At 46.7% G+C, this 20257-nt stretch overlaps 1 protein-coding gene across 1 annotated transcript in view; it reads left to right on the top strand.

The window, feature by feature from the left end:
* Nucleotides 1-20257, top strand: part of IGF2R (insulin like growth factor 2 receptor) — a 2762372-nt gene that overhangs the window by 49903 nt on the left and 2692212 nt on the right. The gene's annotated exons all lie outside the window — the stretch shown is intronic.

The raw sequence follows: 20257 nt of genomic DNA, 5'->3' as shown, positions 1-20257 counted from the left end.
TGGATCATCTTGTAAATCGACATCCCTACTCCAACCAGCAAAGCTATTTGACAGAGGAATATCAATCACTAGCCGGGTATCAGCAAGAACTAGTGGCTTCTCCAGCCTCCCCCGATCAAACGGATGTACTAGACCAGCCTCCTGCTTGGAGTTTACCGCCCTGTACAAAGGGTTAGCCATGGGCCCTCCCACAGAGTGTGAAACATCATTCTTTACCCCCCCAACCCCCAATACCCTCCTCACTGGCTGATCTTTTGAGAGGTCAGCGATGACCCCAGTAGGCGCACCGTTCAGCACTGTACTAGTTATAGATATTACAGGTAATACCAATGCAGGCTGAGATGATGGAGTAAGATGACATTGGATGGGCCTTCTGCCTGGCCGGCTCAATGAGCACTGGTGCAGGAATGTTACATGTTCTGCCTTCTATTTGAGAAGGAGGGTTCAGGACTTTAAATGCTTCCAGTGGGCCCATGTATCTTTCATTCCTCCTTGAGGTTGGCACGCATGTGGGCACCCTAAGAGCAGGTAGAGCACCACAGCCTATATCCTGGGGGTCAACCGTCCGGGTTGGTTGACTGTAGCATAATAATAGGGCTAATACTGAAATTATTTGGCAAAAAAAGCTTCTCTAGGGGGCCAGCTGAATTAGAGCTAGCACCCTTGCTTCTGTCTTTTACGCCATTTTTTTGATTTAATATTTGGATTAATCACTACTATAGCCCCCAAAAAACTGTAATCTCTATGATAAGAAGCATGCACTTCGTCTTTCGGTTGAAATCATTTAAATACTTTTCTTTGGCCCTCTGCTGGAGACATTAGTTTGGCTGCTTTCCCTTTTCCCATGTTTAATACAGGATTTCAAGGCGTTGTTCAATAACACAGTAACCAACAGCACTAACAGTGCCAATAAGGAAAGCAGGGCTGTATAAGACTGGTGAGGGTCCAAACGATTAAAACCAGTTGATGTAATTTGTAATGAGTATCGCGATATCTTTCCACAGTATAGCGGGGTCTATACAAAATTGAACGATGTTCTGTGCAATGATAAATTATGTGCCAATATGTGGAATTGCATGCAAAACTGATAAACCCCTTCTGGAACGTCGGCACACTCGACTGTGTGCAATTAAGTACCAATGTGTGCAGAACAAGCAGAGGGAAGAGTAATCCGAGAAGGACTAGGGTTTAATGAATATGACTCGAAGAGCGCAAAGTGTTAGTGCAGGCTAGCGCTATGCTCGGTCTATCTAACAAGAAAAACTGGAGCAAACCTAAGCCCAAAACGATAAAATCCATGAAAGTCAGTTAAATCACTAAAATAAAAAATTAATCTGGTCTGCATAAAAAAATGTTCATCAGTCCAGACCTTCCGCCACACTCTCAGACTTAAAATCCACAGGCATCAAAACGTTGCTGCGTCTTTAAAAAAGAGTTTCCACCAAGTAGGCTTGCTGGTCATCAGTTTAGTAAAGACCGAACTCCTCTGACATGCGCCAAGCTAGGGGGCGACAGCACAGACAGCAGCACCCTAATCGCCAGCATTCAAATTATCAAGGACAAGGGGGAGGTAATTGCGACAGAAGCGGGCATCGATACATTATTTTAAAAATTCTATACCGGATTATACACAAGCAGAGGACCACCAGATATGGAAGACATGACGGACATTCTGATTCAAGCCCACCTACCAAAATTGACGGCCATAGCCACAGAGGACTTGACAAAGTGGGAGATAAGGGCAGCAATCTACTCTTTGGGGACGAGGAAATCGTCAGGAGGAGATGGCCTCCCTATGGAATTTTGCGCAAACTATGCAGATCGCCTGATTCCTCCAAATTTTATTTTATTTATTTATTTTTAATTCTTGTAACGCGCCAGCATGCCTGTAGGCCTCAGGGCGCACATAGAAACTTAACAGGACAGACAAACATATAGAGTAACCAGTATAGAGCAGAGAAGGAGATAAGTGAAAGAAATTATTCCATGTTGAAAAAGTGTGTTTTTACGGCGCGTTTGAATACGGTTTAGTTCTGTATCTGCCGCATCTGGGCTGGAAGTTTATTCCAGAATAGGGGTCCCTGTGCGTCAAGAGTAGTACCTCCAAATTTAGCTGTCCTGGTTTTTGGCTGTTTGAGAATAATAGTTGAGGATGACCGAAGGTTCCTGACGTTTGGCTTAATGCTTATGCGGTCTGACAGGTAGGTGGGACTGCTGAGACTAAAGCATTTATGAGTCGTGGTTAATATCTTATGGGTTATCCGATGTTTGATAGGGAGCCAATGAAGTTTTTTCCTGAAATTGGAAATGTGTGTGCGACGGGACTGAATGAAAATATTGCGCACAGCATTGTTCTGAGCCACTTGTAATGATTGGATATTGAGAGCTGTGGTGCCCGCAAGGAGGCTGTTACAGTAATCCAGTCTAGAATTAATTAGTGCGGTGGAAAGAAGAGCGCAGTTCTCTTGTGATATGAATGGGCGAATGTACCCTATTCTCTTATTTATGAGACCACAGCTTGATTTAATGCTGGAAACGTGAAATTTCATTGACAGATCTTCGTCGAGAACAACTCCCAAAGTCTTGACCTTCTTCTGGACGAGAATGGTGTTGTCAGCAATATGGAAGCTAGCATAGTCTGGATCTAGTTTCGCCCTAATGTTTTTAGATGCCACGATGAGGATTTCAGTTTTTTTATCATTAAGGGCAAGAGAGTTGCAGGCCATCCAATCTTGTATAGCTTTGTATATTTTGTTGATGGTTGCAGAATCGCTGCTATATAAGCCACCCAGCTGTATAACCACCTGAGTGTCATCGGCGTAGTTCGTATATTGTACGCCCAGTTTGTTTAAGAGGTCAAGAAGGGGACGGATATAAAGATTGAAGAGCAAGGGCGAAAGACAGGAGCCCTGCGGAACTCCGCATGTCTGAGAAATTGGAGCAGATTGGCTATCGTCCACGCAAACTCTCACCATTCTGGGACCCAGAAAGGAGGCAATCCATCTGGATGCATTTGCAGAGCACTTGACGACCTATCCGAGCCTTGACACCAGTAAGCTGTGATCAACTAGGTCAAAGGCTGCGGAGAGGTCAAGTAACATGAGCAGGGCAGCTTGATCATTATCAGCTATGCTAGCTAAGGTAGATTTGAGATCTAGCATAGCTGTCTCAGTCCCGTGACGTGCCCTATAGCCCGACTGACGGGTGCCCAGGATATTATATTTTTCAACATGGGCCTGTAGCTGTAAGTAGGCCAATTTATCGATTATTTTAGAACATAAGGCACGTTGGTAATAGGCCTGTAATTGTCGTTATTCGCTGGATCGAGGTTCTCCTTTTTCAACAAGGGTGTGATCCTGTCATGATCTCTGCTTCCAAGAGGTCAGGACCTGCCCAACTCCCTTGGAAGCAGACCCATAACCCAGGTTCCGAGCGCCAGCCGGTCCCAATTGGGACCTTTTGGACTCTGTCCTGGCGCCGGTGGCGCCAGGCTCATAAATGTGCCCAGTCCCAGCGCTGGAAGCGCCGGGCTCATAATGCTTGGGTGGACTTACCTGCGGCAGACCATGCTGCTTACTTACCTGCCAGTTGAGCCTCTGATCCTCTTCTGTTCGGGACTACTTTTCCTGTTGGGTGGGGCAGGAGCCACTCCCTAGGTTCAGAACCCTGGAACTCTTCTGGAAAGCAGGGACTCTTTTCTTTCCTAGGCGTGGCTGTGGAAGGAGACACCTAAGCACTACAGGAGGCTATTTAAACCACACCCGATGGATGAATCTTGCTTTGTGTTATTCTGCATCCTCTGCAGCAGAACGCTCATCGTGTCTTCTGCATCTGATCCTGGGCCTAAGGAAAAAGGCTAACCTGAATCCAGTCTTCAGCAACACCTATAAAGACAAGAAAGAACAGGTTAGCATTACGGTCTTCAGTGACAGCGCTCCTTTTACCTGATCCATCGGCTGTCATCAACGCCTCGCACTGCATTCCGGCATCTGAAGACAAAAGCTTACCAATTCTGCGTACGCTCCGGAGGTCTTCGGCGCTGCATCCCGCATCTGAAAGATAAAACAAGGTGCGTTTAAAGACTTTGGGGAACTTAAATACTCACGAGCCATTACTCCTTTCGCATCTAACCCATTGGGTATTCCGGCACCCTGCAGCCACTCCGAACTTATACCTGCAAAGGAAAAAGACAGTTAGAGCGCGCCGTGAAGCAGGCAGCAAGCGCTTACTTACGTGCTTCAAGGCGCTTCTATTCATCACACGGGCTCCATCTTCGCCATCGCCGAAACCCTGCAAAACAAGATACAACATTACTAAAGACTTTTAAAGACATTTGAATTACTCGAAACTTACCGTGCGTGAAGAAAACGACGGACAGCAGTCCTCTGAAGTCAAGAGGCCTGCTTCCCTTATCCAGTGAGGAAACTGGTTTCAGCACCCTGCTCCGAAGCAGATGGAGAGCACGGCGTTCACTTACTTAAGGTGAGCGCGTTAACCTTTGGGGTCCTACAGGAGAAGAGAAAGGGAAGAAGAGAGAGACATTCAATAACCCAGTTCATTAATCCCATATTTTCTATCTGCAGACACCTTACCCTTCAAGTCAGACATACAGTGCACAGGGGTCCAGCCCAAAGAGCCAGCCGTGTGTTACACATCACCTTAGAAGATACGGTATACGCCCAGTCAAGACCGGCGCCTCTACGGGAATCAGGTGAGCGTTACAGATCCATGCCGACTTTAACAGTTCCGGCACCAGACCCTCATCAAAAGAGAGATTAACCAGTTTAGTGATCCATGGAACCAGAGTTTCTAGAGACTCTTTAAGAGTGCTTGTGGGACAGTCATCCGCAGGACAGGACGTGTCTTTGAGGTCTTTTATGATTTTAAATACTTCTTCTTCTTCAGTATAGTGTTTAAAGGAGAATTGAGGAATATCGTTTTCAGAGTTGCTGGGTGAGGTGGTGTCAATAATGTTTTGCGTGGATGTTACATTGCCTAGGGCTTTTTTTATTTTTTCCTTGTGAGAGTCAATCTTGAGTGAAAAAGCTTCATGAATACTCTGACACCATTTATTGTCCTTGATAATGTTGTGAGTGAATGGGGGCGGACTTTGGAATTCTGCTAGGATTTTAAAAAGCTCCCCTGTATTAGATTGAACATTCACTATTCTTGCATTGTAATGTGTGGCCTTTGCTTCTGTGATGAGTTTTTTTTATAATTAAGGATGGATTTTTTGTAATTAGCCTGTGTATTCTCGTTAGGATCCTTCCTCCAGGCTCTTTCGAGTGCTCTTTTTTTTCTTGTCTGGCTACAAGAATTTCATTGGTGAACCAGGTGTTCTTTATGGTTTCAGTCTTTGTCTTCATTTTTAGTGGGGCAAGATCGTTTACTGTTTCTTTGATGTTGTTAGACAAGTGGTTGATAAGTTCAGAGGATACCGTGAAGTTATCGAGGGGTTGAAGTTTAGAAGACTGCAGTGTGGTAAAATTAGAAGCTTTTAGATTCTTCAGATTGCGAGACATTTTCTGTATACGTGGCTGGGCGTTGAGTTTTAGAGGAGGGGATGGTAGTGAAATCTTGGCTTGAATAAGAAAATGGTCAGACCAGATGCATGGTTGGCCGAAATATTAGAAATATTGGCATTTTGGGACAGAAGCCAATCCAGAGTGTGACCCCTATTTTGCGTAGGAGACTTCATCCACTGAGTAAGGCCAAGAGAGGTGATAGAAATTGAAGATATTCTACAATACAGCCTTTTAGAAGAGCATACTGTCGGCATCTGTTAGGGAGAATTCTCTCTTTAGGCTGAATTTCCTAACCTAGTGAGTCCCCCAGCAGCTTTGCTGGATTTCTGGAGTTTGTTTTTTTTCTCCTGCCAAGAGTGAGATTCTTTTTCTCCCACTCTTGGACATGATTTATGGTGTTCCTTTGACTTTTAATGTGTTTTATGGGCTATGGGGTCCTTTACTCCATAGGGTCTCATGTGTTTTTACTATGTGTGTTACACAGCACCCTGCGTGCAGTAACACAGGGGTGTCATAGTGACACCCCACCGTAGACTCCATACCCTGGGACTGACTACTGTCTCCCAGGGCATGTAAAGTCACCATTGGCTTTGCTAGTTCCAAATTATGAACAGAAACCAGTACAAACCATCATATTGTGGACGTACTGGTCAGGGCAATTCGATTGCCCCGGGGTCTGTTAGTCGAGGGGGCACGTCTCCGTCCCCCCTGATCGAGTTTTGGCTGGTGGCAGTGGAAACTACTTTTTATATTCGACCGCGAATATATCCCTATGGGACTTTCCCATTGTTCGAGGCTACCAACTTTAATTATTTAATTCTCATAGCCTCGAACATACCGCCGGTTTATTTATTTAATATTAATTCGCCGGTTGGTATTTTTTGCCAGGACTCGATACTAAAATGGCGTTTGTGTCCTCTTCTGTGACTCCAACCCAAGTCGAGCCCTTTGTTCCACTTTTTGGCGGGCTTCTCCACAGAAGCCTCCAAAAGTGGTGCCACTCTGTCTGGATACCACAGGGGGTGTGGGAGGGGGTTTAGGCACCCTGGACTGAGTTACCTTGGTAACTCAAGTCGCACTACCACTTAGCATGTTTGATTGACAGCTAGGCTGAGTGAATGGGGGTGTGCTGCATAAAAGCAGGGCTTTGGGGACTGGAACTTCAGAAGTCGCCACAGGACCTGAGAATCCGACGAGGGAGAAGCTGAGCTGACCTACCACGACAACCCCACCGGTGGAGCCCTGCGGCACCGACTCACCACTTGCCGACGACAGAGAAGATCTCCCGGCTAGAGAGGCTTCTTCCCCTGACTGGTGGGCACAACCAGTTTACCTTCTTATCTTCGCATTCCAGGACGTCTTGTGGTCGAATTGCCCGTGCCAAGCACCCCGGCAACCGGATAGCCACTTACCACTGGACCGCGAATAAAAGGACCGCTCCTTTTACCTGAGAACTCTGCGGCTGGTTCTTCCCTGGCAGTGCAACGGACTCCTGTCTTCCTCCCCAACGAGATCCTCTCTTCTCCCGGACGAAGCACCGACTTGCATCTACTGCCAGGAACAACTGCCCCCGCTGGAGTATACTCACCACTTTTAAGGTACCGTGTCCGCCAGGCCTCCCTTTTTAAAGATTGCTACAAGGTAATAATCCTTAACCTTCTGGACTGGGCTGGCCGCCTTGACCTTCTAACTGGTCCCTTTCTTTTGGTCCAACTCTTTTTGAACCTTTGCAAGACTCTTGTGCACTTCAACCGTGTGACCTTGGACACATTTCGTTCTGATCCTCTTAAAGTGGATCCGGCCTTCTGAACTCTAAATTCACGGTTTTACTTGCCTTCCTCTCTTGTTTTGTTCTTATGAAAGTGTTGGGATCTGTTTCAAATTATACTCTGCTTTTCTCTCCCTTTTAAAACAAATTATTAGAGTGCCATCTGCGTTAAGCGCTCATCGCTGTCTGAAAATAAGTGGGGCTTTACTTAAGACTTGTCTAATATTCTTCTAAGGGAGTGTATATCTTTTAGTGACCGTGTTTTTGAACTGCTTACTATTAGTGCCTGTGTGTTTTTCTAGATGTGGTTTTTAAATAAATATCTCTTTTACACCAAGCTCTGGTCAGTGTTTACTTCTACTGTGTTGTTCTGACCTATTGTGAATAATCTGTATACTGCCTAACTCTTCTTGAGGGAAGTCTGACTGCTCAGCCACAGCTACCAAGCGAATCTGTGTGGTACAGACTGCTACCAAGTTGGTTTACTGCCAAACACCTGTAGTCTTAAATCTTTTGCAGTGGCCCCAGAGGGAACTGCACAGGTTTCTGCCTAACAGCATCCATGCAGGAAGCAATAATGGTGGTGTTGGCAAAGCCAGGGAAAGACCCACACAGATGCGAGTCATAACGCCCCATCTCCTTGCTGAGCGTAGATGGGGAGAATTCTGGGCAAGGCTCCAGCCAATAGGCTGACAAAGCACATAGCGGGGCTGGATCACCACCACCACCACCACTTCGACTTTATGGAAGGGAGGAACCCGATGAATCGAAAACTTCTACATTATAGAGAGAGTGGGAGATGAGGGATGGGAACTGGCGGTAGTGGCCATAGATGCTGTGAAAGGGTTCGATTTAGTGGAGTGGCTTTTTCAGATATTAGCCAGACTAGGGCTGGGCCCGACTGACCTGTGGAAATGAATACAGTTAATGTCCTAGAGCCCCATAGCGAGGGTGAAAACGGGTGAAGTCTCCCCCAAGTGGCAGTTGGAAAGGGGCATACGGCAAGTCTGCCCCCTCTCCCTTACCTTTGCCTTTACATAGGAACCCCTGGCAAGCATCTTCAGGGACCAATTTCGGGATGCAGCAATCCTGGTGGATGGGCAAGTTCAGGTTATTTCCTTATATGCGGTTGATGTTCTCCTTTATGTCCATAATCCAAGTCTGCATATACCTTACACGCTAGAACGAATGACCAACATAGGATGGCTATTGGGATTCCGTATTGATGGGAACAAGTCGGTTGCATTGCCACTGGGCTCTTTGAAAGGGAAAGCGCAAGCAGATCTGCCGGAGGTGGGAATACAGTGGGAGACAGAATTCTTTAAATAACTGGGCATACAGGCGCACCCCGATGCTGGAGACACGTTACAGTACAACGTGGGCAGGGTGGTGACTCAGTTGGAGGACAGGATTAAATTCTAGAGAAAGATGCCCCTTTCACCCATGGGGGGAGGGGGTATAGCGATTTGCAAAATGTTCATTCTGCCTCAACTCTTATACCTGTTAGTAACATACCATTACTGATTAGACCCCAGATTCAAGAAGTTGGATAGTACGATTTCGGAGTTCCTATGGGGGGTTGGGGGGGGTTAGGTGCAGGGTATCCCTAAACGCACTGTGAAGGAGACACTCGGGTGGGGGGCGGGGGGGACTTTCTCCCCCTGATTTTGAATTATATTATATAGTCTCTCAGCTACAACATGCAGCCAAATGGGACACACTGGCAGGTGGAACAGACAGATGTTTGCTGGGTCAGCTTCTGCGGCATTATACGGGGATGGACATATTATGGTTGGGGGGCGGCGAGTACTGGGAAGCTCCAGACAACGTGCAGCACAACAGTGGTTCAGCAGGTATGGAGGCGACTGTGCATTAAATTGAAGTTGGGGAATGTATACAGACATACCACTGGGAGCAGAGCCCTAAATTGTGAAAATTGTGAGCGATAGTTTCGGATAGATGTGCAAGCGTGAAGCTTAACATGCTAGGGAACGTGTTTGAGGGGGGGAATCATGATGCCATTCACCGACTGCGTGCAAAGATTCCACATGTCGGAAGGGCAATTTATAAACTTCAAAAGACTGACTAGGACCCCTAGCCAACAAGGGGTAGTCCATACCGGATGATCCACTGACCACCCCAGTCCTTCACGCTATTCAGACAATGGGGGCAGAGCGACATGCAATCACAAGGTTATAAGCGGCGCTACAAGATAGCGCAACAACGCCCCCCCCCCCCCCCCCCGCAACCCCCACCTAAAAGTTGGCGAAGTGGGAACAAGATTTGGGAATGTCACTGGAGGGGAAAACCTGTGCCAACATCCTGAAGTTTTTGCATAGTACTCTTTCAGTTGATCGAATTTAATATTGTACATCAAGTATACGTAACACCACAAATGCTACGTATGATGAAAAGCAACGGTCCCACACACTTGCCCAAGATGTAAGGGTGAGTCTGCACACTTTGGGCACATGGTTTGTTTATGGCCACAAATAGAAAGTTATTGGCAGGCATTGATCAACAGGATCAATAACTTACTGGGGAGGTATTTGGAATGCATACCTCGGGTATGTTTGCTGGGAATGCTCCCCCGAGCAAAAAGAAAGGAATCGCACAAAACAGAATAGCACCTTTCCCACTGGTCCTAGAACATATTGAAATGTGCCACTGTGGAAAAGGCAATAGTAAAAGAGTAGAGAACGGAGGAGGACTCGGATGCCTTGGAACTGCAATGGGGCACCCTCCTCAGTGACCTTCAAACATCACCAGATGATCTTCCCCCCCATGAAGCAATGTACGGGTGAACACTGAGGCGCAATATAGAACAGGTCTGAAATTAAGAACTGGATGTAACGGGGGTATAGAAGTGGCCCCCAAGAGGCAACAAATGCAAGACCTCATGTAATTTCTTAGTTTGATTGGGAGGGCACACAGGTTGGGCGGGATGGGGACCGGGAGTGGAAATCCATGTTCAAATGTTGATAACTTGTTCATTAAACTCCTACAAATTTCAAACCAAAAAAAAGCATGCATAAGAAGCTGTCAAGTTTGTGAATGTATGTATTACATCTGTGTGAGAAGCCCTGGCAGGAAGTAGAAAAGACTGACAAGTTTGTGGGTGTGAGCAGAGCACACATGAGAAAAGTCCTGGCAGTAGAGTATACCAGGCGAATGCAAATTGCAAGTGTGTTCTTACCAGAAAGCACTGGCAGGAAAGCGTACCAGGCAGTGTTAAGTTAAACAGTGTATATTATAGAAGCATCCAAGGAGGACCTGAGAAGGATATATATCGGGACTTGCAAACTACTATGCAAGCACATTGAGAGAGAAAACCTGGCAGGAGAATACACCAGTTATCCTGACGAGGCAAAGAACAGCAGTCAATGCATTGTTTGTACCAGTTGTGGTGTTGTGTAGGAGAATCCTGAAGGAACTGATATCTTAGAACATAAAACAGAATTGAGAGGCATCCAGGGGAAGGGAACCACCCTCTGAAACAAGTATCTCTGACTTTACGGAACGTTTGTTTTGGAGTTACGTATTTTCTTCTGAACACTTCTACACAACTCCAAGCCAAAGACATTACACCTTTTCACCTTGGAGTTATGTGACAGTCAGAATAGGACTGTTTTTTTGTTGCTTTGGACGTTCTGACGTCGACAGACCCTTAAGTTTTGGCTTTAGGTGGGGAAACCCCTTAGGAGCAGGGAGGGTTGGGTGGATGCATTTCCCCAACCCTTTCTTTTGTGATAAGTCTTTGACCAAACCCATGACTCACTTATGTCAGTTTCATTCCTGACTCCTCACAATGCCCAATCCCCCCCCAACCTTCTATACTGATCTTGTCAATGTTTCTGAAGCTACTGTGATGAATCACAGGAATCTGTCACTTTTCCCCGGGGGGAGGCTTTCCCTGTGAGGTTAGGGAGGAGAGCCCGCTCCGCAGCACACTCCCTAGGAGTAGAGGTAAGTGGGACCTCACTAGGATAGACTACCCCTTTGGGGGACACAGGCTCATGTTTTTATGAGGAACTCCCTAAGAAACATACAAATAATATACCTCCAAAAACATCCAGTGAACAAAGTTATGAAAAACCTACCAAAATATGTTATTGTCGTCAAACTCTGATTATTCCTTGGAAGGAAAAACGATAATATACTAAGACGAGGAAAAAGTCTGTGGGGGAATATAGAGTGTAGAACAAACAAACGGCGAGTGAACAAAAAAGAAAACCTTGACTTGTGGAATCCTCTGCCAAAGAGAAACCAGAGTGAAACTTTAGGTGTGCTGTTCCAGGAAGAGAGGAGAGAAGCAGAGGTGGACATGAGGCATCCTAAACCCTGGGAAGAGCTTAACAGTGACATGACTGCATTTAAGCAGAGACGGACCAGTGGGTCAGTGAACGATGTGGATACCACTTCCTTTGATTCATCACAGAACAAACTGGCAAATGAGAAACCGGGGAGATCGTATATGAAACCAGAGGAGTTAAGAGAGGCTAACCTGACCAGTGGAAGAGAAGGTCCCAACCAGTCGAGAACCCTAGTGTCGTTCTCCCTAAACACAATGGGTAACTGGGAGACCTGGAGGGGGACTGATGATCATTACAGGAACACTCCTAATCGTCCCAGTTAAGATAAAGGCATTAACATGGAATGATGATCCTTTCTGGAAGGTTTACACTCCAAGAGGTCAAGGAGAAAACCCCAAGATATTACATAATAGAAAACACTGTGAAAGGAAAAACTGAGGAGCAGATTGAAACCGAGAATAAGGGCCAAGCCCAAAGTGAAACCAAAGACTGGGAAATCAAAATTGAGAAACCAACAGAAAAGTTCTATGTGTTAGATAAAATTACCCTGTGAGCGGAAAAGGATAAATACAAATGAAATGAGGCAAAAAGATAATAAGAAGGAACAAAAGAGTAATCGAGTGTAGCAGAAGGCTGAACACCTGAAGAACTCAGTATCCGAACTGTGTGCTATAATAAATAGTTACCAAGAACTTCTTGAGAATACGTTACTGAACTGAGCTTGGTGAAGAACCAGTTTACAGGAGAAAGGAGCTTTTTCTAGTTACAATAGTGGTAGGGTTAGAATGGGTTAGTTTGAACAGTGGACTGATCTGATTTGGTCTCTCACTGACAAGCACCTTAGTTATTTCTGTTGGGTAGGGAAAACACTTGGCGTCAGAGAGAGGCCCTTTCAGTTTTTTTTTTTTAAAGAATTTTATTAAATTTATGCAAACCAACAAAAAATACAACCAAACACGCAGTGCAATTATCAACCAATACATAAACATCAATCAGTCCTTGTCCACTGCCCGCCCAATCCCACCCCCCATTACGAGCCTGTTTGTCCTTCACATTCCGTATCTGCTGCATGAGGCAGGGTATCGCTATCCTCGGATTCCGCTGGATCCAATATTGTTCCAAATAGTTCAGCTATTAATAATTTTCATGCCATCGGGGTGCCCACTTCTTCTTCCCCATTCATGTTACTTGCCTCTTGCCATACCACAGTTTCAGCCTCTGCCCATTTCTACAATTCCTTCCACCACACCTCCACCCGTGGTCCGTGACACTTTTTCCACCCCATGGCAATCCTCCGCTTTGCAAGCACATATGCCAAGTCTTTCAATTTCCCAACATGTTTAAGTTTCCGTGACCTGGGAAACCCTCCTAGCAGGCAGGCCCATGCCGTGTCTATGACGAGCGTGACCCCTTTCTCAGCTAGTTTTTGTGCCACTCCTCTCCAGAAACACTCAATTACTGGGCATGACCAAAACATGTGTCATATCAGCGTTCTCCACGTCGCACTTAGGGCATGCCTGTCGCCCAGCATTTCTAAACTTAGATATCCTCAGAGGGGTCATATATGCTCTGAGTTAAATACAGTTGTATTTGCTTCAATCTGTCATTCCTTGATACTTTCTTATGGTATCTTAGGGCATGCTCCCACATCTCATCCTCTATCTGGGCTCCCACTTCCGCTTCCCAATCCAATCTCAATTCTTTCCCAACCTTAGTCATTACCATTTCATACAATCTAGAAATCTCGTGCCCTCCCTCCGCTATGTCATATATTGTCCCCATAATGGCATCTAGTTCCTCCGCCAATACTGTATCGGGCCACATTTTCCGTATTTTCTGCACCAACCTGTGATACGTAACATATTGGTCCCCATGCAGTCCCGTCTCTTCCCTTAGTCCTTCAAAATCCTTGATGGTCCCCTCTTGCCAGATATCCCCTAACGTTACCAGCCCGACCGACTCTTAGTAGGATCTGACAATCGCCCTCAGATGCTTATCTCCCCCTACCAAAGCAACCAGCGGTACCTGCGGGGAACACGGAAGCGGGTCCCCCATCATTCGGCATGCTCGGCGCCACATTTTCCACCCTAGCATCATCCCAGAGCGCTCCTCCATTTCTGACTCGGGCAACCAGATCATTTCCTTCAAGTAAAACGGGGAACAGTCTCGCCCAAACAACCTAAATTCTGCGGTCGCTTCATCGGAGAGCCTTGCGGCCACATATTGTAATTGACCCGCTACATAATAAACCTCAAAATTAGGGAGTTTGATCACCCCTTTCTCATGGAAATTCTGCAACTTCCATAGCGCCACTTTGTTCCGGGTGCCATGCCACAGGAAGTCCCTACACATACCGTTCAGTTTAGCAAAAAACCTCTTGGGAATCGTATATGGAATATTACTGAAATAATGCAGAAGCCTAGGCAGGACCACCATCTTAAGCATCGCCCATCATCCCATCATTGCTAAGGGCAGCTTCTCCCAAAACTTCATAGATTTACGGACTTTTTCAATAGCCATCTCAGTATTATGTCAATGTTCCTCTTCCGCCGTATGATACACATCTATTCCAAGGTAGCGGAAGGAACGAACCGTCCACGGCACTGACAACACTGGTAATCTTTCTACAGGGGTTCCCTTATAACTACCCAACGGGAATATGCTAGATTTTTGGGGATTCACTGCTATGCCGGACAGCCCTGCATACCTCTCCATCATCTCCAGAATATACTGAAGATTTTCTTCTGGGTATCTCGTATAATAACAAATCGTCCGCATATAGGGATATCGTCTTTCCCCCCCTACCGCAATACCTATCGTATCATATTGTTGCCTGAGGTATACCACCAGGGGCTCCAGAGCCAAAATGTACAACATTGGGGACCAGGGACACCCCTGTCTAGTGCCCCTACTAAATTGCCATCTCTCGGATATCACCGCTCCCGTTCGAACTCTGGCTAGTGGCTCACTATACAGCATCTTCGCCCACCTGATATAGCCCGGCCCCACCCCATACTCCCCCAGGGCCGCCAACGGCCACGGCCACCTAACCGAGTCGAAAGCTTTTACAGCGTCTAAAGACACAACCGCCATTTCCCCTTCATTGTTACTCCCCCATTCTACCACCCGATGGAGTCGCCGGTGGTTGTGAGTTATATTCCTGTTCGGGACATAGCCCGTTTGGTCTGAATGTATTAATTTACTAATTTCCGCAATCTGTTTGCCAGGACAGCCGTCAATATCTTGCCATCCTGGTTCAGCATCGATAATGGCCTGTATGAGCCACAGCTATGCCCTGGTTTATTAGGTTTGGGGAGCGGTATTATGATCGCTTCTCTGAGCGACTCAGGCAACCGTCCCACTTAAAACGCCTCATTAAGCATTTCTAGCATTGGGGGGAGTACTTCCTCTCTTTATGCTTTATAAAATTCACTAGGGAACCCATCCGCTCCTGGGGTTTTACTGGTAGGCAGCTGCCTACAACCTCCTCCAACTCCTCCAAAGTAGTTGGTGCATCAAGCTCTTCTTTCTTTTGCACTGATCTTGGGCAATCCTATATTCTCCAAAGTTGCACGTATCTCGTCCTGGCTGCCCCCCCCCCTGTCCTCATACAGTACCCTGTAGTAATCGGTAGTAATCAGCAAATTCCCTATTGCCTATTGACTCCCTCTTGGGTGTCTGCTACCTCTCCATCTACTTTTTATTATTTACTCTGGTTATTGTCCTAATCGGGGGCCTAGGGGTTTCACTCTTGTACAGCCACGTTAAGAGGCGGCCCGTTTTATCCCCACCCGCATGCTGTCTCTCAACATACTTTTTATAATTCAGGTTGCAGAGCCTATCCCAGTGTTCCGCGCACTGCTGCTGTAGTTTAAGCACCAGCTCCGTATCGACATTTCCCTTTCTTAATTCTCCAGTTCCGTTACTCCTGTTTCTACATGTATTACGCTTTATGTGAATGCTAGACCACTATTAATACATTTGCACTATATTCCAGTCCGTACCGAGCTCAAGGCCCGCATATTAATCAATGTTCAACCAGTCTCAGTTCCCGTATAGACAGGATCACCCACCCACTTACCCCCCTGTGTAAATGGTGCAAGCTCCTCAGGAATCACCATCTCGCCGGTCTCGGTCCACCTCCTTTTCCGGGCAACCCTGCAAATCCAACCATGCCATCACCTCCTCTGGAGTATCAAAGAAGAGGGCTTTGCCTTTATGCAACACCTTAAGCTTTGCCGGGTACTTAATGCCTGCTTCGCGCAGCCTCCTTTTGACGGCCACATAGTTGTATCTCTGCCGCTGCACCAGCATCGTATAATCCGGGTATGCAGTGACGTTAGTGGAAGCTTTTTCTATTGTTCCGCCTTTACGAAAGAATTCTAGAATCTTTTCCCTGTCTTTATAATTCAAAATCCTCACGATGATCGGTCTCGGTGGAGCCCCAGGTCGTGGTCTCCTCATCAAAGCATGATGCGCTCGTTCCACCGTAAACCCTTGCGATAGTTTGTCAGCCCCTATCTCCTGGAGGATCATGTTCTCCACAGTGGGGTCCTGGCCGCCTTCCCCCTGCGGCAGGCCGACAATCCGTATGTTATTTCTTCTCGCCCTCCCTTCCGCTTCTTCTACTCGATTTTCGAGATTGGCAACCTTCTGTTTTAGCACATGGACTTCCTTGGCATTACTAGTGCTAACCTCTGTGTTGGTACGTACTGCGCTATCCAAACCACTGGTTCTTTCAGCCAGCGCTCTTACATCTTGTCTTAACAGAGTGAGTTCAGTCCCCACCGCATCAATTTTAGTTTCCAGGGCTGTCCGTAGGTCCGCCATAACCAAGCCCCATTTCGTGCTCAACTCCGTTATAGCCTCCAGGATCTGATGTTTGTCTCCCTCTGGGGCTTCCTCCGTAGAAGTCGCATCCTTGCTCTGCGCCAACGTAGTAGGGGTTCTCTGCGTCTTCGTGAAGACCTCCATTGTCGATTGTTTGGTCTTAGACTTCGCTGGTTTCACTGACATGATGTCACCCCACGTATGTGTGCGGCACCAGCTCAATGTCGTTGTCCGCTCCACAGGTTCCGCCGGTTGTTAGGGCCTTTATCTCTTGATTTTTGTGCAATTACGACCCATGCAATCGCTCTGCAAATGGATTGCGGCCTCCCACGTATTCCTACTACTGGCTTAAGCCTCCATCGTCGAGCTGCCTGAGCCTATGCGGACTGTGCTAGGTCAAGCGTCTACTTTGGAGAGTGGTATTCAGTTCTGGCAATCAGTACCTGGCGTTTTTCCATGCGCCACAGTGCTTCTACTAGTGGTGCGCCAACGTGCACCCCACTAGCCTCCTATGTCTCACAGGCCATTTTGTGCGAGTTTATTATGCCTCCGTATCACGCTTTAGCATCAACCCTCCTACATCCACCTCTGCACATCTGCTGGCCACCTCTTTGGGTAATGCACGTATGCGGGCTTGTCTCTGCTTATCCTCAATCACTCGGCACCAGCTGCCGTACCAACTACGCAGCAGGGCCTTATGACACGGCCATTACAGTCCGCAGTGTCTCCTCAAGCCACTTTGCACTGCCGCGATATGTTAAGTTTGTGTAGCGCAAGTCCGTTACACGGGCGGTCCTTACCATCGGTGCCTCCGAGTTCCCTCTCCACGCGAGCGCGGCCTTCCTGCCCACAGACCGGCACCACGTCCAACTTTCGCTGCCAGCCGTCGCGGCTATACGCAGCGAGACGTTCCCAGCGGACGCTTGCTGAGGCACCGCTTCTCCGTTACGGGGTCCAAGGCCCTCCTAGCGTCCTTCAAGTACGGCCGGCGCCCCTGATTTCACACGCAGCGCAGCAGGGTCCAGTCGTAACGTGTGTGCCCACAAGCACTGTGTCGCTTATTCAAGCGACCTCACATCGCAAAGTCGCCAACTCCAATCCGCCTCGGGGTTGCTATATATTGACAGTTTCAGCGGGGACACTTAGTATCCGTGCGCAGCCAGGCGCCTGCAGACGCTCGTTACAGTGCCAAGCATCAGTTTCGTTTCGGATCAGCTTTCTCTTTGTGTGCCGCCATCTTGGCGACAAAGTATCTTCACGACTGTAGCCAAGAAATCTTTTTTCTCTGCGATCTGCAGGCCCAGCTCACTCTCCCTTTCAGATTCCTGTAGCATAGGTATTCCGATGCTCAATCCTGTGATTTCAAGGCACACATGCCAGTTGAAAAAGCGTAATTTAGCGAGATGTCGTCGGATCATCAGGAGCCCAGCACGGAGCACTTCCTACTCCATGGCTAGTTAGCCACGCCCCCTATTCCTTTCAGTTAATACAAATCCTCAGTAAGCTGGAAAGGCAGAGGCTGTGTCTTTCTTCTGACCCGCCACACTACACTGGGAATGGCCGTCTCCATAGGCATTTCCTGATTTCCCACCCCCAACCCCACCCCTAACTCACTCTAATTTATTAACTCAATTCTTGCAAACCAAAAGTGAGTGGACATACAGGAATCTAGGAATCTGCGTTCTTGATTAACATTACTCTGCTCACCAAAGCCAGTGATAACCGAGATTGGCATTTATCATCTCTCTGGAAACCACCTTACAAGGATTCCAAGTTCAACCTCAAAAAGCCTTCTTGTGTCTTAAATGGCAGAAGTCCCAAGTTCTTAAAAGATGCATGTTCATTTTTACCAAGCATCAGTCCTGAATCTGATGGGCATCTCTCTTTAGGACTTATGTGCTTTCCCCAGTTGATGCACAGGCCACTGCAATTTGCAAATGTATGTCAATCGCCCTTGGGAACCCAATTTGGGTTTACCAAGATACATCAAATGATTGTCTACATACAAGGGACACCTTGCCCTCTTCCTGTGTGTCAAACGAAGCCAGAGAGAATAGGATCCCTACGGATCAATTCCACAAGTTCCCCAGCCAATGAAAAAAAGGTGAGCGGTATGGGGGCATGAGTGAGTGGTCCTCCAAGAGAAAATGCCTCGGAGGTCCTATGCTGGTTAATGAGTTACTGGGCTGGCAGCGGTGGTTAGGGGGGTAGTTTAAATGTTTGCATTTGGAAATGAAGGGAGTGGGGCAGGCTCCTTAATCTAGGTGCTCCAACATCTTGCATACTAACCTAGCAAGCAAATCTAAACCAATCCAAAGCCTGCAATGCCTTGTGGATTAAACCAACAGGATGCAGTGACTTGTTATCGTGCATATCCCTACACCATATAATATACATTTACTACAAGAAACTCCCTTATTTAGTACAAGACCTGTTGCACTACAGGGAGTGCAATAAGGATTTGATGAGCGATACCTGAAAGCGCATCCTTGGCATCTGTCATCATCCAGTAAGCAGGAACTACCCATGGAAACCAGGAGATAGTACTTAGTGAGTCACAAATCTAACTTCCACACTAAAGCCAGTTGTCCATCATGTATAGCCTTTTCTGCTTTAAATGTCATCTATATGTGTTCTAAGGCTCCTTTGTACCCAAACCCGCAGGGTTGAAGTCAGAGGTATGTTTGTATAGCACCAGTTTCCCTGGGGTCAAAGGTAGCGCCTGGTAGCTGGGGGTGTCATTTAACTAGGCCCTTTTAGGCTACAGGCAGGAGCTAAATGGCTCCCAGCTCCTGGCAATTTCAAATCCTGCACTAAATCTCAAATGAACAACCTCTAATCAGCCTGTTCTTCAGCTTCTGACTTGTGGCCATCTTAATACCTGAATATATACTATTGTAATTGCATGCAGAAATGCATGACCATGAATGGACATTGGCCATGAAGAAAATTCACAATGATCACATGGCAATAATGTTAAAGGTTTTTATACCGCGCACCAATGTCACTTCTGTGGTCTCCAGGACAAGTGGATCTGTAATGCAGGGAGGGAGGGTAGATGGTTAGTAGGGTTGAGCGGGAAAAGCGCAAGAGATCTGTGATGGGCTGTTGGCAGCTTCAGTTCGGAAACACTGTTCACTGAGAATAAATGTGATTTTCTTATTTTTTTTTTTTTTTTTGGAAGTTGCCCACCATGTTCTGTTTGTGCGAGATTGTGCGGTTTGTTTTGTTGTTGTGAAGTATGTGTGGACTGTGGTGCTGTAGAGGTCTGGTTGTGTTAAACTCACTCCTCTGCATACACCTTCCAAACTCTGGACTTATTAGTACAGATTGTGAAAGTCCTGGAAACCCATTCAATTGCTCCTCACCTCCTACCACCCCATGCCCCCTCAAAAGTACAGATTGTGAAAGTCCTGGAAACCCATTCAATTTCTCCTCACCTCCTACCACCCCATGCCCCCTCAAACTCCATCTGAGTGCATCACATTTCCTACCCATGAGATTAATCTAACTGCGTCACCTGTAGCAGTCGTGATTTTTGTCTCCTCCAGTATCCCAATATCCTTATTTATGCACTGAACATGTACTTGCCATATCTCTTTGAAAGTGATTGCTGGTCATGTGAACCAGCTGCTGGAGGATTAGGTGATAAATAGGGTGATTTTTAATGTTACTAAATTTGGAGCCTTGTTCGAAATATATCAATGATTACATGTCTTGATCCTGATGTGCTGAACCTAAAAGAACATTTTTAATTGTTGGTTTACATGGCAAATTCTGATGAAATGATGCTCTAGAATATACTATTGCTGTTTTTGTGG

Source organism: Ambystoma mexicanum, chromosome 4p, assembly GCF_040938575.1.
Source record: "Ambystoma mexicanum isolate Mex_15411 chromosome 4p, UKY_AmexF1_1, whole genome shotgun sequence".
In the NCBI taxonomy this organism is placed as follows: domain Eukaryota; kingdom Metazoa; phylum Chordata; class Amphibia; order Caudata; family Ambystomatidae; genus Ambystoma; species Ambystoma mexicanum.
The sequence above is the reverse complement of the archived record's forward strand: the minus strand, read 5'-3'. Positions and strand labels throughout refer to the sequence as shown.